The sequence below is a fragment of the Piliocolobus tephrosceles genome, chromosome 15, assembly GCF_002776525.5.
Source record: "Piliocolobus tephrosceles isolate RC106 chromosome 15, ASM277652v3, whole genome shotgun sequence".
Taxonomy (NCBI): Eukaryota; Metazoa; Chordata; class Mammalia; order Primates; family Cercopithecidae; genus Piliocolobus; species Piliocolobus tephrosceles.
This window is the reverse complement of record NC_045448.1, coordinates 94041064-94066921: the sequence shown is the minus strand read 5'-3', so window position 1 is coordinate 94066921 and position 25858 is coordinate 94041064. Positions and strand designations below refer to the sequence as shown.

Below are 25858 nucleotides of genomic sequence, written 5' to 3'. Positions count from 1 at the left end.
TTTGTGTATTTTTTTATATATAGATATGGTCTTGCTATGTGGCCCAGGCTGGTCTCAAACTCCTGGGTTCAAGGGATCCTCCCACCTCGGCCTCCCAAAGTGCTGGGATTACAGGCATGAGCCACTGAGTCCAGCCCAGAAATGGGTCTTTTAAATGTATTACAAAAAACAAATGTTGTGGGCTGAACTGTGTCCCCCCTCAAATTCATATGTTGAAATCTTAACCTCTAGCACCTCAGAATGTGACTGTATTTGGACATACAGCCTTTAAAGAGGTAAAGTAAAATGAGGTAATTAGTTTAGGCCCTAATCCAATTTGACTGGTCCTACTAGGAAAAGGGAATCAGGACACAGACATGAGCACGTACAGAGAAAAGACTGTGTGAAGAGAAGGCTGCCGTCCACAAGCCAAGGAGAGAGCCCTCAGAAAAAAAAACGATCTTGCTGACACCTTCCTCTTGCACTTCCAGCCTCCAGGACTGTAAGAAAAGAAATTTCTGTTGTTTAAGCCACCAAGTAGTATTTCGTTATAGTAGTCCAAACAGACAAATGCACAAATCAAAACTACTTTAGTCTTTCCACTTTATTGCAAATGATTGCAAGGTGTCCAGGTTTTCTGTCTTCCCCCAGCCTGCAAGGGCTCAGAGAACACTCAACCCCATGATCTTAGCCAACACATGAAGTCTGATTTCACAAAACTTAGTGATGTCCTCCCAGTGGAATCCTAAATGATAAGGAAAATGGTATAGAGCCAAGACTCGAACGTTAACAACCCAGGAGCACAGAAACAGCAGAGTTAGCTGAGAGGCGTTATGGAGAGAAGCAACGGAATGCACACTGAGCGTTGTGACAAGCCGATGACAGTGGGGAACAGTGCCCACCGTCACAAAAAGAAAGACCCTCAGCAGGTACTTTAGAGTCACGTTCATGCCGTAATATGTGGGGAAGAAAGACTATTCCAAATGGATCTGGCTCTTTAAAACAAGGAAATTTTCCTTGCTTGGGAACCAGCAAAATCCAGCTGCTCATTGAACTGCCCATCTGGAATCTCACAAATTTGCACCTTGAAGTTGTTAATAAAGGACTAAGTTGATAATTTGAATAAACCCTGTGGTTTGGAAGTCACCGTTTTTCTGCTTAGTGTTTGACTTTCAAGCTCTTCTTTTGGAATAGCTCTTCAGGGCATTCTATGGATGTGTAATAAACTGACAAATTCCTTGTGAGAAGTTTTAGAAACTGTCAGGTGAAATGAGCCAGGTGGGAGAGCCCAGATGACTCAAAGCTGAAGCAATGAGGGCTTTTTCCACTGTGGCTTCTAAATGTGCTCCCAGGGTACACCCCCAGCCAAAATTTTCAGCCATGTTTTGAGCAACGTCAACCTTGGTAGAAGAGTGCGTCATCCTGAGGGTGCTACCACGAGGGACCACATCATTTGCATATTTATGTCACAGCAGGCCTGATCCACACAAACTCCTGTCTCTCACCGAGTTGTGTACCTTTACCTCCATGTGCTCATTGGCCAGCCGGAAGACACACAGAGAACCTCTTGTGCTCTCAGCCTCGGTTTGCCCACCTCCATGCCTTTGTACATGATGACCCTCACTCCACACACCTGGACCACCACTGCACATCCAAATCCACCTGCCTCTCAGGGCCTTGTCCAAATGCTGCCTCCTTCATGAGCACCCATGGTGAGTCCAAGGCAAGTCCCTGTCCCTCCCTGAACTCCAGGTCACATCACCGCAAGCCATCTTCATCAATTTGCCTTCCTTTTTTATACCCGTATTGCTTAGATCTTACTTTTGTGGGACTGTAAGTGGTTTCCACTGGGATGCCTTTCTAGTTCACCTCTGTGTCCTCATCAATTCAGTGCTGAATTATATACCTGTGATTTTTTTTCACTTCATTTCAATATCATTACTTTCTAATTGCAATGCAGAAACATTCCTAGTGGTATATTCCAAAGCACACTGTCATTTGGTATTCTTCATAATGTACAGTGACTATCATGTTTGCCCTTCCAAGCCCTAAAATCTTTCCACTCATCTGTTCTGCTTGTATGCCTTGATGCAAGAGGGGTTAAAGTTTCATGCATAAAATTTCTGCACTAGAGGGCACACTAGAGCATGTCCGTGCATAAATATGAACACATATAAATATGTGCATGGGATGAGGCAAGAAGACAGGGATAGTAGAGAGAACAGAAGCTGGCTGAATCTCCTCTGGAGATGATCTGGAGGAGCTGCATTTAATCCAGACATAAAGCCTTCGTCTAGGAAGTGATCTTCAAAGGCTCTTAGTCTCGTGCATGAACATGAAGCAGCAGAACCTGTGACTTCCAAACCACAGGGCTGTTTAAATTATCTCCTGTTCCTTTATTAACTGTGTCAGCGTGCAAATTTGTGAGATTTCAGGACATACAGTTCAGGGAGTAGTGGATTTTATGGGTTCCAAATAGCAAGAAGTTTCCTTGTTTTAAAACAACCAGATCAACTGGAATATTCTTTATTAATTATATATTGCCTAATACTATCTGGGATTGCAGCTATTGACCAGCGATGGCAAGCTGGTCCATCATGGGCAATGAAGGGCCCTGGCTGGGCCACCTGTTTCTCCATGGCTGCCAGAGACATTGGCCCTGGTCACTTACACGATCTCCATGTGTACAGCCCAGCAAAGGAGCTGGCCGCACCGCAGTGGCTGCAAGAGCATGCAGGTGTCTCCATTTGTTTTTGGTGGCTACTTAGCCAACATATACTTGGAGGAAGGAAGGGGAGTCCCCCAGAGGTGCTTCACTAATTCTGTAATAATATTTCTACTCTGTAACACTCTTAATGCTTGGGCGAGAGAAACTGCTGCCACCCCATGCCCACCCTCCCTCACATGTGTCACGTTTTTCTGGCCCATCTGCACAGGCAGGGGCCCAGGTGTTGCCATCTGTTCTGAGTTCTCAAAATGTCAGTGTGATATGGGCAGCCTAGAGTTTCACAATTCAGCCCAGTTCTTCACCCTGCCACGTCTGTCTTGATTGTGGCTCTCATGTGTCCATTCTGCTGCTGCCTCCCACAAGCCGGGTCCTTTCCTTCCAGGCCACACCAAGATCCATACTGAAAGTGATTTCTAGGAGGGCTACAAATCTCCAACATTTCTTCACTTCAATTCTTCCCACCAAGTCATTATTCTAAAGCTGCACATTCATCATTCCATCCTTTGCTCAGAAACCTTTAAGCAGCACATACACACGTGTGCACAGACACACACACACACACACATACAGCCCTGCAGGTGAAAGACCCAATCCAACACTGTGATCTGGCAGTTGGGACTCTATACACACGTCCCCAGCCTCCTGCTCCACTGCAGCTTGCCTGAGCCAGTGAATCCAGATGTGCCACAGGCACCTGCACTCTGCCTCTGACCATGCCACTCCTCCATTTGTAATTATTTTCCCATTTTAAAAATTCCAATCCAATGTCATTTATCTTCTGCCTATAGTAATGTATTGCTTCTAATCTTCTACAATATTCACAGGTTTTGTCCTCAAAACATTTGTGTTTTTTGGAACTCTGGTCCCATGAAATTCTCTAAGAAAAAATAGAAAGTTCCACCATCATCTACATTTAACATATACCGCAAATGTTATGCTATTTCACATATTTTCAAAACACATATTTGGATATTTAAAATGCATGACCAAAGGCTCTGAGAAGTCTTGCAGATTTTTAGAAAAAGATGTTTCTCTTAGGTCAACCTGGTTTTACCCATGCTATATTTATTTAACTGTACACCCTTTGGGGACATAGTACTTATAATGGTCTCCACCACTCACTGGCACCCCCTGACCTCCAGTGCTCCCTTTACAGGCATCACCACAGTACGAACAACTGACCTACTGGTCATCTGAACATAAAAACAGTAGAGAGGAAGTGATAGCAAACTTTCTGCTCCTTACGGGGTAACTATAGCTGGATGTGCTGGCTGTTTCATCTCTGAAGCCATCATGTTGGTTGAGTTCCCAGATTCTGCAAGCTCTGACCTCAGTGGGCTCACCTTGGCTGGAGCCTGATCAGTGCAATCCAGAACTTGTTTGGGAGCTGTGGGTTTAGGAGAGTTTGGGAGGGAACATCGGTGGGAAGGGCGTCATGGCCCCCTGGTGCTTTCTTTACAACTGGACAGCAAGTTTCCCCCAAGTAGGGTGCTTCTTTGCATTGTTGGCCTGAGCCTAAGGTCCTCATGGGAGCCTGGGACTCTCCACCACTGCTTTATGTAACAGCAGGTCCTGATTTACGAAATGTGACTTAAAAGCAACTTAAAGAAATGCAAGGTCAAGGATAGAAGGTCAAGGTCAAGGAAGAAAGGTCAAGGATCCTCATAGTGATAGAAATGCACCTCTGATTGTTCTCTCTGAGTCCCTGAATGCTGAGACCAGGCTGATACCCAGTACAGGGAGGACCCTAAGGTTGCAGGATATGGGTGGTGAGAGAAGAATCCCGGAGAAACTTGGTTTCTCAATCCCAAGGGATCCCGGGGATGGGTGAATAAATTGGAAAGGCTGCCCAACAGCCCCACTCCACAGAACATGCCTGAAATTAAGACAGAGAGTTCTCCTGCAACTAGTTCTTCAGGGCCCCTGGTCTCTTAGTTCTGGGAACCAAGTGGGATAAGTGTCATCAGTCTGGTGGAGCAGGCAGGCCTCCTGCTGGCAGCCTGCCTTCTCTGTGGACCCTTCCAGGCCAGAGAACACAGCCCAAGCACAGTAAGCCATGGGGCTGGAGGCTCCATGGGGTCAGAATCTCATCACATATTCTCTCCTTGACCTTTCATTTCTTTAAGTTGCTTTTAAGCCACATTTCATAAATCAGGACCTGCTGTTACATAAAGCAGTGGTGCCTCAGTCATCAAAGGCAACTACGTCATTTGGTGTTGGCCCTGCCTTGTGGCAGGGGTGCCCTAGAGACCTATGCTAGGTGACTAGAAGCATCTTCTGGACTCAGCAGGAAAGGGGTTAAGACCCACTGATACCCAGACCTGCATGTCCAGGGACAGTGTCAAATTTGACCGGAAATATTAAGAGTTTAATGCCTTCTTGTTCTACCGTTTTAAAGGGGTAATTTCTGACATTCTTATTTTTAATAAAAAGGAAAAGCACAGAGTTTTTAATGATGTAATTATAAACAGGTGCAAAATGAACATGTGCAGCCCTTGTTCAAAAACCATTAAGAATTTTCAGATGGTAAAAGCAGGGCATTAAACCACACCCAGCCCTTCTCACAGGGGAGGCCCTAAGCGACTGCATGGCACGCACGCCTGTGAGGCCGACCCAGTGGACATCGACATCGGCCACGGGTCCAGCAGGGAGAGTGCCAGGGACTTCATGGTCTCACTGTAAGGCCTGCAAGGTGGCAAGACAGAAGTACAGCATCCTGGAAAGACTTCTTTGAGAAGAGGTTCTCAGTCCAGCCCTCGGTGCCCTCCCAAATTCCCACACCCTTGGGGTTTGGGCCGACTTGGCAGCCTCTAATCGTTTGGTTTTTCTCAAGCTCCACTCTTGGTGGGTTCAGTCTCCTTCTTGTAGGTTGTGTCCATTCCTACTCTTGAGATTATTTTCATCAATCTGGTTTAGTTTTGGCCCCAATCAGGCCTATTTTTTTTTTGGGTTGCTTGCCTACATTTCACACTCAAGGTCAAACTTTCTCAATATGCAGATACTAAAATGCCTGGCCTGGCCTGGCCTGTGCTCAGGTCTGGTTGTCTGTCTTTCCTTGAGCTGACCATGCCCTGGATCCATTTATGCCGAGGCTCTCTGAAACTCACCTCCTGAAGTCTCTCAGCTGCTCTGGCTCCAATGGCCCTCCACTGTGTTTACTGTCCGCTAGTTCCCATTATCAGGCCCTGACTCCTTCCTGTTTCTGGCCCATATTCTCTAAAAGCTCTGAGCTCCATTCCTCTACCTCTTTGCCCTGAAGTCACATGGGAGTCAGAAAGACACAGATGTCGTGTCAAAGCTCTACCTAATCCCACATTCCAACTGGAAACTGCCCATGTGACACCTCCCCAACACATAAAACATATCAGCTTAAATATCATAATTTCAGCAGGAAAAAAGTGGATGACTTAATAAATAGTCTGGGAAAATTTGCTACACGTTTAGGATAAAATGGAACCCCCTTACTTCAAATTATAAACAAAAATAAGTTCTACTTGTTTTGACATTTTAAACTTTAAAAATAAAATTATTAAGTATCAGAAGAAAAAAATGTGAGGATATTTTTGGAATCTAGGGGTAGGAACAGACTTTCTAAGCAAGACAAAACCCGGGTGTTAAAAGGAAAATAATAACTACTTAAAAGTGAAATAGTTCCGTAATATAAATGACACAGTAAAGAAAGTTAAGATGGGCTGAGAGAGAGTAGTTGCAGCATATTTATCAAAGGCTTAAAATCCACAACATGAGAAAAGTTCCCCCAGAACAACAATGAATAAAAGGAAGAAAGGGAGAAGGAAGAAAAGAAGGAAAGGAGGGAGGGAGGGGAAAAGGAAGAGACAGAGGGAATAAAGGAGGGAGGGAGGGGAAAAAAGGGCAAAAATTATGAGGAGGCAATTGATAAAAGAGCTATTAACAGGTTGTAGGTCTTTTTAAACCAATCTTCCCCAGAGCAAATATATATAAAATCAGTATTTCTGGAGGCTGAGCTTAATCCTTTACTTTTTTTCAGTGCTTAGCTACAATGTTATTGGATTTTTACCACAAAACTAACTCTTCAGCAAAGAGGGCACATTTTAAATACACCTTCCAAACACAGAGTCCTTCTGAGTTATGAATGACTGCAAAGTGGCATGACTACAAAAATTATTCTAAATAACATTATTCTAAACGATTCTGCATGATTATTATATTATTCTAAGAACTATATTATTCCAAATTTTAAAGGAGATTAATTATGGGAGAGATGATTTATGCAATTATCAAATATACACAGAGGACAGGACTGGGAGGAAATAGGCCTGAGTGGGAGCAGTGGGCAGCTTTAGTGGCAGGAATGTCGGCGGTGAGTTTTATTTTCTTCTTTGCCTTTTCTTCTACACCCCTGCACCTGGCATCAAGACAGGCACTGCCACCTGGGCACCAGCAAAGCCCTTCTCTGTCCTGGGGCAGCCAACCCTCAGGGGCACCTCTGCTTCCAGGGTGTCTTTCACCTGGGGCTTTTATGTTTTCTTCAGACATTACCTTAAAGAAACATACTGTTCACATCCCACAGACATTTTTTTACATGGTTTTTGCGTTGCTTAAAATAATGTCCTCAATTTTACAATAAGAGGATTAATTAAAATTTTAAAAGCTGACACTTGTAGCAAACTACTGTGACCTGTGGTGCCTGCATCCCCTGCCCGGCCACGAGGGTGTCCCGGCTGGAGTCCAAATGCCCCCCAGCTGTCTGCTCACATTTCTGAGGTGGGCAGGGCTCCATGGGCCTCTCTTTGGCCCACTCCCGTGCACGTGGGATGTCCACAGCTGGGGCACCTGTGTGTGGGCACCCGCCCTGCAGGTCGCCTCCAGATCTGAGTCCTCACTCCTCCGCCTCTTGACTTTGAAGTCAAGGTTTCACTCTCTTGACGAATACTCACTGCTGAAGGCTACCCTTGCTACTAAAATAACTTTCCATGAAATACTCTGAAAGAAGCTTCTTGACTGTAAATGCCATTATATTATCAGAAATGCCATGTTTGTGTGCGGTTATGTCTTGTGTAACTGACTCCACCGGATTTTCGAGGTGAAGATTGCTCGTTTTTGTCATTTCCAAAACCCGACATTCTTTCACTATAATGTGGCAACTTCTCAGTTCTTTAAACTATTTTTTTCTTTAAGTTCTTACGAATTGATGGTTCCTGTTTTTCTGAACTGTGTGTTGAACCCGTGCTTCTGCTAGGTTCAGAGTCACCTTTGTTCAATAACTAGCAAATGAGGCAGAAAGGTCTCACATGAAATGTGACTTTGTGGTCACTTGGGAGCCTCCATCTCCTCTCTTTGTAAATTTTAATTTGGAGAGACGAGTGTGAACCTCGAAGGAGGGAAAGGAAGCGGGAAAATGGCAACGTGGGTGAAAGTTCCATGTTCGGGCAAGGTTCTCGGTGTGAGGTGAGACTGCTGTCCTGCTCACATGGGAACCGTGGCTCGACCGCCAACCTCGCACGGAGTACAGGGACCCGCAGAGAGACACACTCGGTAGCCCACCAGAGCATGGATCACATCCCATATAAAGATGAAATGAGTCTTTCTTTTTGTTTTTTCTTTTTAGCACATGTAAAGACCAAAAATTTTTCTTTGAACCTCAATTTTCTTTTGAACCTTGATTTAACTTTTAGGAAAAGTTAAAACAAAATGAGAATATTGTATTCACCCAAATAAAAAATGATTTCCTGCATCGAGGTTGATTGCTCATCCATTAGCAGCAGATGTCTCTCAAGTAGCTGAACCACACCAAGCTGGACCTGGGACTTGAGGAGCCTCCTTCACCCTCTGTCAGAATGCACGCTGGATTAGCATCTGCTGGGGCTGCCGTAAGAAAGTACCAAAAAATAAGTGGCTTAAACAATAAAATTTTGTCTCACAGTTCTGAAAGCTGGAAGTCTGAGATCACCGTGCCCGCCGGACCAGGCTGCCTCCAAAGGGAAGGCTGTGTTCCAGCGTCTCTCTCAGCTTCTGGTGGTGTAGCTGTGTAAGTCCAGTCTTCACATGGTGTACTCCCTGTGTGTGAGTCTGTCTCGAAATTTCCCCTTCTTATAAGGACACCAGTGGTATGGGATGAGGGGCCCACCCAACTCCAGCATGACCTCATTTGAACTCATTACATCGGCAACGGCACTGTTTCCAAATAAGGTCACTTTCTGAGCTGCCAGGGGCGAGGACGTCCACATGTGAATGTTGGAAGACAGAAGTCAACCCGTCACACACATGGAGGCCCTAAAGGATGATTCACACACATCTGGACTCCTACTCACTTTCTTAGTCGTGTCTTCTACCAGTCCTCTTCCCCCAAACTCATTGCCCTGAAAGCAAGTTGCCTTCCCACTAAGAACGGACCATTTGCTTTCTTTCCCTTCAGTGTCAGTGTCTATGCTAAGGAGAAGGTTGTTTTAAAAGCAGCTCAAAATCCACCAGACTCCTCAGGAAGTGCCTCTCAGGGAGGCCTCCAGACGGGGCTGCTGTGCCTCAGCGAAGACCTCCAGCTGCCCTGGGTCTCCTGACTCCCAGGCTTTCTGATTCTAACCTCATGGGTGCTCTGAGAGTAAACCCCAGGAAGTCCTGTAGGCCCTGGGGCTGCTTCTGTGAGGACAGCTGTCCCCTGCACGCGCGTGGGGTGCTGTGTGCTCCTGAGTTGCTGGCTGGGGCTGGCAGGGCCCAGTGACACCTGGGCTGGAACTGTGGCTCCCCGACTTGTGAGCTGGCTCTGCTTCCCGTCTAAGAAATGCGGATGAGCATGTAGGGTCACAAAGGGGGTTAAAGTATGTGAATCCTTAGAGGCGCACCTAGCCCAGAGGAGTTACATAAGTCAGCCTCAGCTCCTTGCGGTGCCTGCTGCCACAGACAGCATTTGCCTTCGCTAGGCTGGTTTTTAAAACAATTCTTGACTCGGAAAGGGTCTTTGGGAAAAATCAATATTTTAAAAATAAATAAATAAAATCTGAGATTAATTCTTGTGAAGACCCAATTTCCATTTCCTCATCCATCTGTTTTGTAAATACAATCTGGTGTCCAGGTGACTCTGAGGGACTGGGACCCTCCTGAATTACACAGCGTCCAAGTCACTGCTTTCATTTCTGGCTATCAGATTGTCCCCCGGGGAATGGAGTCTCTGCCCCCGGGAGCTCAATTCGAAACCAGAAACCACGGCTGACCCTGAGGATGGCGACTCCCCACTCAGACCCCCTGAGGATGGCAACTTCCCGCTCAGGCCCCCTGGGACTTTGCTGGGGCTGGAAGACCACACACAGTGCATTCCCTAAAGGCCAGGGCCTGCCCATCCATCCATCCACACTTCCCCTGCGGATGCCTGGATAAGCTCAGGGCCCCACTCACCCTACAGGGGAGGAGGAGAGACCCAGCCAGCCCTCCTGGAGCCCTGACTTTTACAGCTGCAAAGGTAGGCAGCTGAGCTCAAACACACAAGCCAGGCCTCTCAACACAAAAAGAGGTTTAACATTAAAAAAAAAAAAAAACATTGTGAGGCTGAGGCAGGCAGACTGCTGTGTCCAGGAGATTGACACCAGCCTGGGCAACACAGCAAAACCCTGTCCCTACAAAAAATAGAAAAATTAGCCATGCATGGTGGTGCATGCTTGTAGTCCCAACAACTCAGAAGGCTGAGATGGGAGGATCACCTGAGCCTGGGGAGGTCGAGGCTGCAGTGAACCGTGATCGTGCCACTGCACTCCAGCCTGAGTGACAGAGTGAGACCCTGTCTCAAACAAAATGAAACAACAACAACAACAACCCATTTTGATAGATTTTGTGGAAAATAAGGAAGAAAAGAAAAAGACCCATTCTTTTTTGTTTATACCATATTTGCATAAAGAAACTCTGAAAAGACATATAAAAAACTAAGAAAAGGGTTGTGGAGGGAACTGGATGGGAGATGGGGATGGGTGTGTGTTTTTCACTGGATACCTTTTCATTCAGTTTCATTTTTGAATCCTATTCAGAAAAATTAAAGCTGGCAATTCCATTCCCTCATTTACCACATTTACAGGGTGAAAGAGAAATTCTGTATCCTCATCTCAAGAGATGCTGAAAAGCACCTGTGGAAGGTTGGCACCACCTGTCATGAGCGCATTTTTCCAGATGAGTACCTACAACACCTGCCTGGGCAAAAGAGTTCCCCAGGACTCATCACAGAGCTTCCGGCTGGATTCCCGGAGGCCATGGAGAATTGCCAGGGTAGGGGTTACAAAGAAAGATGCCCTCCCTTGGAAATAATTTGTTTGTTTGAAGTCTCCTAATCTGCAAGTGGTCTTAGAAAGTAGGATCCAGCAGACCTGGATGGGTGCAAGCTATTGGAGATTCGTAGTTTCTCGGATGAAGCTGGGAATTCCACCTCTACCTCAAGATGTGCACCCTCAAATCTCAAAAGCCTCAGTTTACTTATCTGCAACATGAGTTAAGAGTGCCCAACCCCATAGGATGGGAACGATCATGTTAAAAGACATACATTCTCTAATCCTTACTGCTTCCAGGAGGCCCTTCAGAATAACATTGATTCACTACACACAGTGTAAGCAGCATGACTGATCTCTCGTAAGTCCTGCAATTAGAACCTCAAACATAAGAATCAAAGAGTGCCACTTTTGCAGCAGTAGAAGACGAAGAAATTGTAATAATCCTTTGAATCAGTTTGCTCAGATTACTCCCAGATTACTCTGGGACTATTTTCTTACATATGAAGGACAGTTTCTATTTCAATAGGGTGTCCATTGCCTGCCACCACCTTTTCATTTTCACAGAGAATGGTTGAAATTAGAATTGAGAGATTCTGATAATTCTGGCAAGCTGAGGGCAGGTGGGGGTGAGGATGTGCTGACAGCGGCTGCATTACTCTAAAGGGCAGGGAAGGACTTGGGGGCAGCATTTGTTCCCCTCTCCAGTGGCATTCCTGTTTTGTCCAAGTGCCCTTCTGATGAACCCAGTGGATGAACACAGAGCAGGCGACACACACTTTGGACAGGTGAGACAGTCGGCGGGTGAGTCACCTCCTTACCAGGAACCTCTGGTGTGCAGTCACCTCTCCTGCGGCTGGGTGGCAGTCTGTACTCATTCTGTGTCTTACCTCTTCCCTCCTGCGCATGACTCTGAGCAGGCACTTCTGGTGACTTCAAAGAGACTGTCATATGCAGATGAGATGAGCCATGTGCCTGTCAAGCCCGGCTCAGCAGGGCCAGCTTGAAAGGCATATCTGAATTGAATCAAATGCATCCACCCCACAAACTGAGGATGTGACTATGTATAAACAATGAAAATTACAATCATTGACAGCCGAGCGTTTACATGCTCTGGATGTTGGAGGTAACTTACAGCTGGTATCTAATTCACAGCTGCCCTGAAGTTAGCTAACCTCGCCAAAAGTTCTCCGTGCTTGAGGATGCAGTAAAGAGAGAACAACAGAGAAGGATGGGTATCCATCAGGAGAAGCCTGGCTGAGCGTCTAAATCATCCCCACCTGCTCCATTCGTCTGTGGGATCACTATCACATATTCGATCATATGATACATTTTATAACTCCCTTTACCCCCATCAGTGACACTTGTGCAGCAAGGGGGGCTATTCATGTTCAATGCGGTGTCCGAGAGCACTGGGATAGTGGCAGCAGTGAAGACAATCGCTAGTGGATGTCACAGGTCTCTGCTCTTGGTCTTCACTGACCCAAGTGGTCTTCTGGTGAAGATGCGAAGAGGATACCACTCCAAGTTATAGATGACATGGAGCTTCATGTTTTATATTAGAGAATACATGGGCTAAATCTAAAAGACAACACCAAGGATAATGTAAAGTTCTACTTCGGTTAAAAAAAGTGTTTTAAAAAACTCACCACCTCATATTCAGAATGATCCCAGCACTCTGAAAGGCAGAGGTGGGAGGATCACTGGAGGACAGGAGTTTGAGACTAGCCTGGACAACACAGTGAGATCCCCGTCTCTGCCAAAAAATATTTTAAAATTAGCCAGGCATGGTGCCACATGCCTGTAGTCCCCAGCTCTTCAGGAGGCTGAGGTCAAGGGTCACTTGAGCTCAGAAGTTCAAGGCTGCAGTGAGCTACGATTGCTTCACTGTACTCCAGTCTGAGTGACAGACTGAGATCTTGTCTCTAAAATATATATATATATATATACACATACATACAGAGAGAGAGAGATGTGACTTTGCAGCACATTCCCACACAGAGACACAGGGAGGTCAGCTGACTTCGAGCACAGTGCCCGGGTCCAACAGATGGGTATGGTTGCCAAAAACCAGACAAGGGAGGTCACTGTGCCCACGTGAAGAGGGACATTGGAAAGTTGCCAAGTAGATGCTGTGGAAGGCAGCACAAGGTCAAGGGTAGCTGAACACCTCAGCACATAAAGAATCTTTCCAGGAACCATGAGAAGAAGGAAGAGCTTGAACACAAGTAGTGAGGTCCATGCAGTCGGAAGGGCTTTGGTATGGAAGGAGCTGGGGCTCACGCAGTAATTCAGCAGTTTCTGGGACAGAATACATGCTCAATGAATATGAATGGGCATGTTGAGTTATCACCATCCTTCCCATCACGGCTATGCTTATATGACTTCGGGGGCAGAGCTAGGTCCAAACCATGGATGTGCCAGAGAATAGACTTTGGATAATTTACAGAACATCTTCTCAGCTAGCGCTTTGCAGTGATGCGCTGGGCTGCCTCTGTGGGAGGCAAAGGGCTTATGGATTAGACAGCCCTCTGAGGGCTCATAGAAAGGGGCTTCTAAGGTGGGAAGTGTCCTTCACACTGACAATCGTGACTCCAAGTAAAGGTGTCTTAGTAATGATGACTTCATGCTGGATGATTGGGCATCTACCACTGTGGGTCACCTCGCCCATGTATCACAGAGGATCAAAGAGGACCCTCCATCATGGCCACACAGCTAAGCAAGAGGAAGGCAGGACTGGCCTAGGGATTCTGATTCCACATCAGCAAGAGTTTTTAACATCCCCATGGTGTCCCTGATTCCCTCTTCATGACTGTGCACTAGCTGCTATATTCATACAGGAAAGCACACCAGCAGCAGCATCTCCCCCACTAACAGCCCTCCTCACAACCGCACTGCTTCTCACCTGCCCTAACTGGTCTCAATTAACATTCATTGAATAACGAATAAATAACTAAACAGATGGACAATTGAACCCACACCTAATGCTGCCCCTGGGTGTCAGCAAATGCAACCCGGAGGCAGGATTGTGGTACTCCTCCAATGCCGGCGTTGGAGGAGAGAGATCATTGCTGGCATGGAGAGCTGGGACCCAGAGAACAGCTCCTGTGGTCAGGAGTAAATGGCAAAAAGCCACTAATTCCAATCCAAATAGCTAATGCTATTGAATACCTACTATGTGCAGCACTTTCCTAAGAATTTTTCGTGCAAGAACTCTTTGCATCCCCCGAACAACTCTCTGTGGTAATTGTTCTCTATTCCTAGTTTACGGGTGAGGAAACTGAGGTCAGTAGGTGTTAATGCATGCAGTTGCCATGCATGCAGTAAGTAGCTGGCTGAGCTGAGGCTCAGCCCTGGCGGTGGCTTCATCATTGTGCCTTCTGAGCCCCTCCAAGGTCACATGGCCCAGCAAACTGCAGCCAACTGGGGAGTAGCCAAGAGTAAAATCATGTGGGGAACTTGAGGGGTGACTTCAGGGGAGGGATGGCCCGCGTTACAGTCTGTGATCCCACACACAGAAGGACATCATTTGTGCTCAGAGTAACTTGAGCAGGCAGGGCATGGGAGAGAAAAGAGGCTCAGGCCTGGGGCCCTGGGTCTGCTCATCTCCTCACAGCTTATATGTTTCTTGTCAATTGTGCCTGAACGTAGTGTAATGCCTCTCCCTTAAAAAGCCAAAAGAGTAAAGTTTGGGAGATTTGTAGGACACTAACAAGAACCAAGCCTGAGGCTTATGTATGCCAGTCTAACTATTAAGAGTTCCTGGAATGGCTTTACACAAACAAGAATAAGGCTGTCTATCCCCACGCAGGAAAGTTCATGCACAAATACCACAAGACTGGACAGTGTGGCTGCACGTGCCCTGCACCTGGGGTCCCCAGCCCAAGGGAACTGTCAGGACAAACAGCAGAGGTGCTCTGGGTGCCAGGGCATCCTCCTTGACAGGTCTCCTACCCTGGCATGGGCATGTGAGGCCTGAGAGCCCACTGGAGGCGGAGACATTGAGGTTTCCACTAGTGGCCACTCGTGGCAGAGGCCAGGGACCCCAACCTGACTAGCCACTGCTCCTGGCCCAGGGGCTATGCACCTCGGAGGGGTCACCAACCCCTCTGAAGACCTGCCTAGTGCCACTGCAGGGCTCAATTCAGGTCCTCCACCTCATCAGAGTGACAGCTCATCTTCCAAGGCTCCCAGATCAGGAGTCTGTGTTCCTCATGTGTGCTGTCCAACCTGGTAGCTACACGCCACATGCAGTTGTGGGCATTGAAATTAAAATTAATTGAAATTAGAGAAAACTTTCAATCCAGTTCCTAGTCACAGTAGCCACATTTCAGTTGCTTAGTAGCCACATGTGGCTTGTGGCCACTGCATTGACCAGCACAGATACAGAACTTTTCCATCCTTGCAGGAGGTTCTATCAGTGTGCTGCACTAGAGAGTTTGGGAAGCCACCTTGTGACTTCCCCGGGTCCTTAGAGAGTTTTCTGTTTCTGTCTCCTCTGCTGTCACTGTCTCTTGGCCTTCAGACTGAGACAGGAGGCCCCGGCTGCGTGATGCCCAGCAGCAGCCAGCAGCAAGCAGGACAAGGCCCACAGAGGGTGCCCCATCAGACATTGCTGGGTACATTTGCTGAGACTGGGAGCTCACACCATGGCCAGGAGAGCAGAGACACATTTCCAGCAGCAGAGCCTGTGGTTAGAGGACAGATCAAGAGAGGTGTGGGGACCACCCCAGCTGGAGCAGGCCCTGAGCAGCTCCCAGAGCTCCCCACACACTGAGGCTCCAGGTGTCGAAGTTGCAATGGTAGCAGCCACCGCAGACAATGGAACTCCCGCCCAGGTTTCCTGGCATCACCTAAGCCCAAGATTGCTTGATGACATCTGGAGCATTGTGACAAGCAAGGATCCTCAATAATGACAGAATTTTAATCTTCCAGTAACCAGGTAGAAAGGGTGAGGTAGGGCAGAGTGAGCTTGGAGCAGATTTCACATAATTTAGAGATTTCTAGAGTAAAGTTATGTCACATATTTGATACCTTAGCATTATAGACTGGAATTCACACCCACTAAACAAGTACATTGAGGCAGTGTGGCACATTATTACAGGGGGAATAAGGAGGCTGAAATTAAAACAGGGACAAGACAGATAATCCTGTTCTGAAAATCCTGCTTGTCATTTCCAAAGCTTGAGTGAGCATTGAGGATGCTGGGCTCACCAACAGTACATGAAACCAAGACTGCCTGCCTTCCTCAGAGGCAAGAGTTAGGTCCACATTTCCCGCCGTGCAGCTCTGAGTAGTCCAAAATTCCGAAGCTGCCCCTAGACAGACCAGCCTATGTTGGCCAGGGCAAGTCTTTCTGCGATTGCTCTCTGCCCTCCTGGGACCTACATGCCCATTGGGCACACTGGGCACAGTGCATGGGGCCCATGATACTGTTAGGGGCCTGAAAAGTGTTTTACATTTGATTTCTTTTTAAAATCAGAAGAAAACCACAAATAAATGAAAATGAATGTATAATAATGAATCAGCCTGAACGACATTTATCTTTCTGCCAGGGCAGTCACATTCTGCTTTTTCATAAGTAAGTAGTCTGCAAAGACCTCAGCAACTGGGGTCCCTGGGTGTCACCATAAGGCCATGACCCCTGCCCCTTATACCAGAGACCTGAAAGGCAGCTCCACACAGAGGTGACCCTGACACTCTGACAAATACTCCTACAGATTGAATGTCAGCAGGAATAATTTTCCCACCTCCGTCTGCGTCCGGCTCCAAAAATAGTCAAATATCCAGGCAAAATAGCTGGTCACTCAAAGACCTGTGACCATCTGCCTGCTCTGCCACCCTTAGCACTAGTTTCCTTCCTCCATGTTGTGTTATGGCTTCATGAAGGCTGCTGGAGTTCCAGCCATCACGTCTGCATTCCAGATGGGGGAAGGAGGGAATTCAGGTGCAAAAGGCTAAGCCTACTAGATGTCAGGCTCCTTTAGAGAACTTTCTAGAATCCCCAGCTAACCCTTTCAGCCTACATCTTTCATTGGCCACCATATCTGTAAAGGAGACTAGGAAATACCGTTTTTTAACCAGGCACACTGTTGTCCTTAACAACACAGGGTTGTGGTTGACAACAGAGGAAGCAAAAGAGAATGCATACTAAAGTCTCTACAACAGAGTTCTGAAGACAACCAGACTGATATTGTATAGTACTCTGTCCTGTGAGTGGGCCTGCGGACAGATCACTTGGCTTCTCTGTAACCAGGGTCTACTTGTTGAAGTAACCACATTGCCCGCACCAGAGGCATCAGGAAGGGTACCAAGGAGACGGTAGCTTCAAGGACTTTGGACAACTTAGAGGAGGGTATTCAAAGGGACAGAAGTGATTTGTTTGATTTTTGTATTAAAATTAGGTAGGATTTCTTTTCATTCATGCATTTAACCAGTATTTATCATGCATCCGATAAAGTAATAAGGACAATCCAAACACTGCTATGTTGACTGAGGACTGACTTGGGGCCAGGCACTGTTCTGAATCCTTTCCATATGTGGCCTCACTTAGTCCTCAGAACCATATATATCGCAGAGTCTACCATTCTCATCCCCATCGTTCAGATGTGGAATTGGGACAAAGAGGGGTTAAGGATCACACTGTTAATACATAGAGGATCCCAGCTTTGAACCATCAGCCTGGCTCTTAGACCCCAAGGAGGTGGTAATGAATTGGCAGACAATTCACTCCTACGTTTGTCTTTCTAGTGAAACATATATAAGCCCAATTATGTAAGGCCATCATAAATTCCCCCCAGGAGACTGGCACCAGGAATCTCTGCTGTGTCTGGGTTCATGACTCACCCCTTCCCTCAAAGCCAGCTCTTTCTGAGTCAGGACCATGTCCTTTGAGTCCCAAGGTGCAGCAAGGAAACTGTCCAGACTTGGCTTCAAAAGTCAGGCTACTTTCCAGCAAAGAGCCAAATGGCTGGGTTGCTTAGAATTTTTAGAACAAGTTCATCTCCAAGGACATGGAGCCTATTCACATAATTCAACCTGATCAAAGTCCAGAGAAGCTGAAACTGTCACATACCCATTATCTACTGGCATAATCAAGGCCAAGGGGATTCATAAGGAGGCGGTGGGTTTTGGAGGGAGGGTGCTTGCTGCCATTTCACCTTGGACCTGAGTCCCCCCTTGTGTGCCCCTTGCTCTGCATCATCTCAGGGCCTTGCCTCACTCCTCCATCTTTCTCCTCCAGTTGCTTTACAGATAGGGTGGCCAGTAAAAGACTAGGGTGAAAGTGTTAGCTGGGAATTCAAGGAAAGGCCTGCAGAGGAGTCTGACATCTAGGAGGCTTTGCCTTTTGCCCGCCACTTCCTTCCTCCCTTCTGTCTGGAATGCAGAAGTGATGGCAGGAGCTCCAGCAGCGTTCTTGAAGCATAAGATAACTTGGAAGAAGGAAGCGTATACTAAAGATGGCAGAGTAGGCAGATGGATGAACAGGCTGCCTGTTGACCCTTGTCCCAGACAACCTGTTTCCTGTTTGAGGACGGGACAGAAAGAGCAATAGAATCCTTTTTCTGTGCAAGAGAAAATTAAGCCTGACTCTTTTTGGAGCCCTTGTTATTTTACACATTTTCGCTTGTACCTAGTTGAATTGATAGAAACTTACACATCCGTCTCACACTCTATAAGTTATTTCTCCAGTGAGAACAGCCAAAATAATACATTTTCTGCCATCGTTAAAATTCCTGTGATTTTTAGTCTGATAAATTTTTTAAAGGGCAGGATGAAGAGAAGAGCTACAAGACCCTGTAGCAGAAGCCCTCACTCGCAGGGCAATCACTCCTAAAAGCAAAAGATAAGCAGGAAAACCACAATGGATAAGATCTGCTGTCACCCTTAGCTTTTCTGATTACACAAAGTGCAATAACATCTATTTTTTTAATCAGAAGGAATCCTCTCACACCACCAAGCATCCTGCCCGCTCATCCTTCCTGATGGCCCAACTTCCTTCTGATCTATTATTGTCTTTTCCTTGCCTGAGCTCTGTGATCTAACCAGAACCCTCCAGAACCTATAGAGAGTCCAATCCTTGCCCAGCAGCCCTGAGCCAGGCCCATATCTGCCTAGCCTACAGTACTGGGGGCAGAGGGAGATCCTCTGGATTATGGCACAAGGGGAAGTTGCAGGAAAAACTCCCCACAAATTAGCACCAACTACAATTGACCAACAAAGTGCAGATACTTCTCGGCATTCAAAGCCTAAACAATCCAGATGGAGATGTGTAAAGCATTCAGTGCTTCATGTTGACAGGCCGATACCAGGTATTTCACTGACAGGTGAAATAGCAGAGTGACGGGACAGAGTGATCAAGGCAGAGTGATCAGAAGGGCACAGTAGTACTTCTTTAGGACTCTGGCAGAATGGAAGAGAGCATCTGGCTTCTAAGGCACTGCACAAACTTGAAAGATCTTCTTCAGAATTGACAAGGAAAGGCCATGTTATGTTCACCCTGGGTTAAGTTTTAAGTGTATCTTATTTAATTTTTTTCAATATGAGTCATCTCCAGATACTGCGATGATTTCCAAATAACCCGAATCTAGATGACTAGAAATTCACTCTAGCTGGCTTTAGACAGGAAGCGTGAGGACAGAATCCAGCTGCTTCCACTCCAGGGTAGGTCTGAAGCCAACCGTCCTCGGTTTCCTGGCCTGTGGCATCAGTCTGGTTGGATTACACACAAAGCCCTGCAGAGCTGCTGCTTTTCCTGATTTTCCTGCCTGAGTGAGTGCAAGGGGCTCCCCTGTTGCCGCCGACGCGTTCTTTGAAGCAGATGCTATGCCTGATGCCTGCTGGAGAGTCCCACCGCCTTGAGTGAGTTAACAAAACGATCATCCTTCCCATCTTCCAGGATGGATATTGAGGTGGGGAGAGGGTAAAGGGAATACCGTAAAGTTGCTACCATACAGTTAGGGCTGAATACAATGGGAGTTCTTATTGTGAGATGTCAATGATGATGACCATGATGATGATGACAATGATGATGATGATGATATCTAGAACCCCAGGTTTTCCTGGAGAGAACCAAGGAGGATTCCCCATTTACCTAATAAATCAATGTCCTGTAAATGCAGAACATGCCATGTAATTGATGACGCAAGAGGGATCTCATTTCCGGGGGATGAGAATCAATTCTTTATGGATTCCCACGGGGCAGAGGGACCCAGATGGAGACACTAAGCTTTCTGTTATATTTCTGAATGAATGGGTATGTACATAACAGTTATCGTGTCTCCTTGTAACATGTGTGCTAATCATAAAATCTTCACGAGAACTCATGACATTCGTGCTATGACTATTCGCATTTTACAATGAGGAAGGCAGGACACCAAGGAATTAAGTAACTTGCCAATATAGGGACAAGTTCACCACACAACAACAAGGGGTGGGGACAGCAGTCAGGTACTGTGGAAAATGCTGGACATGAGGTAGACCACGTGCACCAGGTCCAGGTGCTGATGGGAGGTGGAGAGGGGGAGACAGGTCCAGTGAGCCATAGGCCAGTCCCTAGGCTGAGGGCACCATGACAACAGGACATTGGCCAACTTCCAGCAGTCATCACTGGCTGCGTTTCATTTTCGCAGTTCGATTAATACATGCCATATATTCAGGATGCCCACGGCCTTATTTCTTGATGACAGAAGTGATAATATCAGTCCTCCCACAGGCTTGTTTCTCATGGGTAGGAGATGACTCAACTCCTAATGTCCAGACAACTGCCCAAATTCTGCATGAAAAAACATGATCAATGTATGGGATAAAAATCAGCCACCTCAAAACCCTTTAAAGGATTGAAGGGCGTGGGACCCAATGATAAGCACATGTCTGGGACCCGGCACCTTCTCTGAAACAAGAATGAGCGAATGTTGGTGTCCACATCGCACGGAAGCGCTGTCTAAGGCAGTTTGCCTTTTACTGGCTCCCATCTCCATGAAGGTGGCACGTCTCCAAGTGCTTACAAGGAGACAGGGTCTCACCCTGAGAGGACTCACCCAGAGAGACAAGCGGGGTTGCTCCCCCGGCTTAGAAATGCCTGGCACCTGACTTGTGGAGGCTCCTAGTTGGCGCAGGATTGTTAGCCTTGGAAACAACCACTGCTCACGTTGGAACTGCAGGATCTTTCTTGAAAAAGCCGTGGAGCTAACTCAAGGACCACAAGCCCAAGTGCCTTCAGAGGGCAAATTAATAAGAGAGTCTAGCAGAGTTAGTGTTGATGGAGTTCCTTCTCCATCCAGGCCCTGTTCTGGGGGCCTGGCAGATGCTAAACTATGGGGACCACACAGCAGCCCCAAGAGGCTGGCAGGCCCTTAGCCTGGCTTCTGAGCCTCCTTGTAATCGCACTCTCCAAGCTTTGTGGCATCAGGGTGTGGCAGCGCCTGAGATCCGGAGAGCATGGACCCCACCCACAGTTATCTCAACACCAAAAAAAAACAATCCTGAGCAGGCCAAACAGAATCTGGTGGGGGATGCCTTCACCAGGGCTGCATCTGGTCCTAGAGTTGCTGGTTTGCAGCCCAACTATTTCATTTTATTTTTTTAATTTTCTCAATATGTATCTTCTTTTATCTACAAAAGAGTAAAGTTCTGGGGAGGTTTTCTTCCTTGGGATCTTGTTCTCTCATTTTAAGCTGACTTAATCTTCCCACGCTACACGTCACATGCAGAGCGCCAACTTTGAAGTTCACTCGGTGACCAACTCTCCCGCCCAATCCCTTGGCGAGGTGACGTGCAAGCGGAACATCTCAAGGCTCCAGATGCAGCCTCAGCCCTCAGCTGCCCTAGCCTTAATAAACACTAGATTTTTCATTTCAGAAACTATGTTCAACCTGTTCCCTCAAGACAACCTAAAAATCGTCAACATTAGCCAAAGGTTGGAAGCCAAATGTGTTAACTCCTGCCTTAGAGACAGATCCCTTAGCAGAGGGGGTCTCTCAGCAGTAGCCCAGAGGAGCTGGGACCCAAGCTGGGAGCTGGTCACTTACACAAGGGGGGGCATCCTAAGTCAATTTTAACCAAATATCCACCAGCCAAGCCTTCCTACGGGGGGCCGGCCAGCCACTGTGCTGTGCTAAGGGGCAGATTGAACATTCTCTTAGCTGCTCCAATTTTAGAAATTGGGTGCTGACTCATTATTAACCCAGGAAGCCCACACACTCAAATGACTGTACTGAAAAAGCTCCCTGTCATACCCTGCCTACTGATGTGTTGCTTTTTAAGCAAATTTGAAAAAATGTTTATCATAAGGTATTTATGACATTTTAACCGTTTCATTTACAGTAACTAGAACAACATTTAAAAAAAATGTTTCCTGTATTTTACTTGACAGTAAAGCTAAGCTTCATCGGAATACTAACAGCCTGAGAAATACCTATCAAGATCTAGTCAGGGCTCAAAGACTGAGTGCCCCCTCCTCAGTCCTCCCCAGTCCCCCACCCCCAGCGCTAGCCCCCAGCATTTTTATGTCCTTCCTGATTTTACTACAGTTTGTGACTTTCAACGTTAAGGAAAAGGAAAGGATGCAAAATAAGCTCCTGCAATCATTCATATGCTTTTAGAGAAGGCAGCCAAAGTTCTGCCTCTCTGGTATTTCTTGCACCGAAATTGGGCAGCTCCGACCACGAGGCCAGAAATGGCTCAGGAGCTGCCTCTCCTCCACCTCTGAGAAGCGGAAGCTCACCCAACCTCAGCAACCCTGGCTTAGCACAAGTATACCCACTTCCATCTCTGAGCTTCACTCTGGCTTCTCAGTGGAGTCCCGAGCAGCTTATTTTCCAGCCAAGCACTGCAGTTTCTTCCAAGACAACAGAATGTGCAACCGGCGTCTACATTCTCGCAATGAAGGACCGAGAAACACCTCCTGACAGTCACACTACAGGACAGTAACCACAGGGCTGGGGGCAGAGGCAGCCACTTTTCTAAAACGACAGATCTTCAAAGTCTGAAAGAAACGCAGTGTCCCTGCCAGGACGCAGCAGCGTTTCCCAAGCCTTCCCACTTGCCTTCTCCAAGGCAAACTGCAGAAGCGACCCTAAAAATGACAGAAACATACTCACCAGGGAGAGGCTGGTGGCTCCACCTTCCCAGGAACTGTGCTGTGAACATCTGAAGACAGGCACGGGCTCAGGCACCGCTTGCCTAGAATGTCAATTTGAAACTTAAAAAGTGGCGACCATCCAGTCATTTATTTCCCTCCATTCCCAATGATGTACACACGACTAAGAAGGAAAAAAAAAAGGCGCACACCTCAGCCTTCATTCTCATTGGAACGAGATGACTCATGCTGACTCATAGCCACCACTTCCTCTCCCGACATTCTCTTCATACTTGTGAGCTGGACTGGTCCGGTTCCCAGGGTCCCTGCAGCCCTTCCTGGAAGGGCAGCCTTCCTAATCCTCTCAGAGAGACCCAAACACTGACCCCACATGGGACCCAGGGGTCTCCCACACAGGGGAAATGCTTTATTTAGGAGTCTTGAGAACAACTGGAAAATAAAATGCATGAACTTTGTGTGCATTTGAATTTCAAATACATACTAAGATTTTGTAATGTGCTACAGGCTCATGTATGAAATTCTTGCTCTTTTCAAGGCAGTTCAGAGTAGAGAGAAGGATGAGATATTTTCTTATTCTTTTAGGTGTTCAGGTTTACTTTGTTCTGGTAATAACCATTTTGGTGCCTGTTTTCTTCTGCATATGTTCCTCTGACACAACAATTCACAGGATCTAAAATCATCATCTCTTCAAAGCTGTCTGTTAGGGGGGTTGGTGCCCAGTTTTTAACTTTACACAACTTACATCTTTTCTATCCATCTTTCAGACTTCAAGAATAACCTAGATCCAAATAGTAAACCACCAAGGAATTAAATGAAGGTAGAGCAATCCACCTCTTAATAGTTCTTGGAAAATGTTTATCTGCAAGAATCAAGAATTGTCGCTGCCTCCTGGTTTTCTTTTGAATAATGCAGAGGGCCAGGCAGCCTCCCACAGCTTCAAGCATTTTTAAATTATGAGAAGCACTGGGTGTGAGCAGAATCCATGTGATCCTTAGCAGCTGCTCAAGAAGCCAGCAAAGGCTGCTGTGATTACATTTGCCCAACTCAAGGTTTCTGGGGGGTGACATAGTCAAGGTCATGGATGAACAATGGTGCCCTTGAAGCCTTTTTTGTCTTTGTACCTGATGCTATGTAGGCTATATTCTGATACTCCTAAAGGTTTAGAGTAAATAAGGAAATAATATTTTGTTGGAGGCATGAGACCCAGTTTCCATTTACAGCTAGATTTGTCTTAGGGAAAAAATGCTTATTCCTTTGCCATATCTCAGATCTTTTATCGGGAAATTCAGGGCATTTTTTCCATCAGGCAATACCAAGTGCGGTGAGTTCCCTATGAAAGTTGTAACATATTGGCCGTTTGGCCAAATTGTCTCATTCCTTGCAGTTTTGTTTTTTATGGTTCTTTCCCCCAGGAGAGTTCAAAGCCTGCTGGTTTTCCAGAATTTAGGAGTGCCTTTATTGTGCAATTCATTGCAGTGCATTTCCTTTAGGGGGATGGTGGAGAAAAGGGAGGAGGCACAGCCCCAGAGACAGTCTTCAGCCCATCCCCTATCATCCACAAGGGGCTTGTCTGAGGCCCCAGGCGTGTGGCAGCCCCACTAGAAGAATGCATTGACCAGGATCTCAGCAGAGATGTGGGTGGTTATGTTTGTTCTCTATGTGGAAAGCCAGCCTTTACCTTCTTTATGAAGACTTTTATTAAGTTAACTCGTTAATTCCTGGGAGAACTGAAAATAACAATTAATTTCAAAAAACAACACCAGGGATGAATGAAAGAAACGTGAAATAGTTAGAAAACATGGGCTCCAAGCAGGGCCACACCTTCCTGCCACATTAGAAGTGGTTTCTTCCACAGTGGCACTGTTACGGGAGACTTCTGGAACATTCTGAGGCCTTAGACACAGCCAGGCCTGCTCCCAAAGCAGCAATTTGGACTGCCATCATGGAGGATGAGTGAAACTGTGTCCCCCCAGTGCAGTGTCTCATTCGAAGATAATCCCAGAAATGCTAAATCTTAATTCCTGATTGACTTCAGCCCTTCTCATTTGGAAATGGGCCGGAAAGTGGGGAAAAGATGCTAGTGTGAGAAGGGGGAAGCCATTCCCAATATACTAATAAATAAATCATTCATTAAGGCATATGAGCACCAGCCCCCACATAATTGCTAATATGGAACTTTCTGGAGTAGATTCTCTTTAAGCTGGCTCTGAATATCCCACCAGAAAGGAAACAATGATGACATTTTAAACACCGCTACATTGAAAACACTGAACATCTGCATGCTCTTTCCCCAACGAAAATAGCCCTGGAAAAATGCAGGTTTCACGAAATTAGGAAAACAAAACAAATTTCATTTCTAAAGACAATGTACAATCCAGCATGTCATAGAATTATTATAAATAATGATGATTCGCAGTAAAACTATCTAATATGTGCCAGTAACTCTCCAAAACACACACAAATATTAAGTCTTCTGATCCTTCCGGTAGGTCTATACCAAGCATAGTGATATCTTGCCCATTTTTTAGCAACGAAACAGAGGAGTTCAGTAGCCTGCCCAAGGTTGCAAAGCCTGGATGTGAGCCCAGTGCTCCTGGCTTCAGAGTCCACATTCCTAACCACCAAGCCAGGCAAATTCCCACAAGTGACTTTTTAAACATCTTCGCACACACATTCCCTGAGCTCATGATGTATTCTCCCAAACTCTGCAGACATACATGAGGCAAAGGCACTTTCTCTTCATTTGAGAAGTGAATCAAAACCTAATTTTCAAGTGATCAATCTCTTAAAATAATATCAATTCTATTTAATGAAAAGAGCCAATTA

The 25858-nt window shown here is 46.4% G+C and overlaps 2 long non-coding RNA genes across 2 annotated transcripts in view; both read right to left on the bottom strand.

Annotated features, from left to right (window-relative positions):
* LOC111524290 overlaps positions 1-23363 on the bottom strand; it is a 65300-nt gene extending 41937 nt beyond the window's left edge. Inside the window, exon 1 of the long non-coding RNA XR_002725750.1 lies at positions 23034-23363. This is a non-coding gene — a long non-coding RNA (uncharacterized LOC111524290). The remainder of the gene's footprint in view (positions 1-23033) is intronic.
* Positions 20050-22997, bottom strand: LOC111524293. The gene is made up of 2 exons (XR_002725752.1): positions 22697-22997; positions 20050-20707 (listed from the first exon to the last, which is right to left on the bottom strand). It is a non-coding gene; the product is annotated as an uncharacterized LOC111524293 (long non-coding RNA).
* Positions 23364-25858: the final 2495 nt, after the last annotated feature.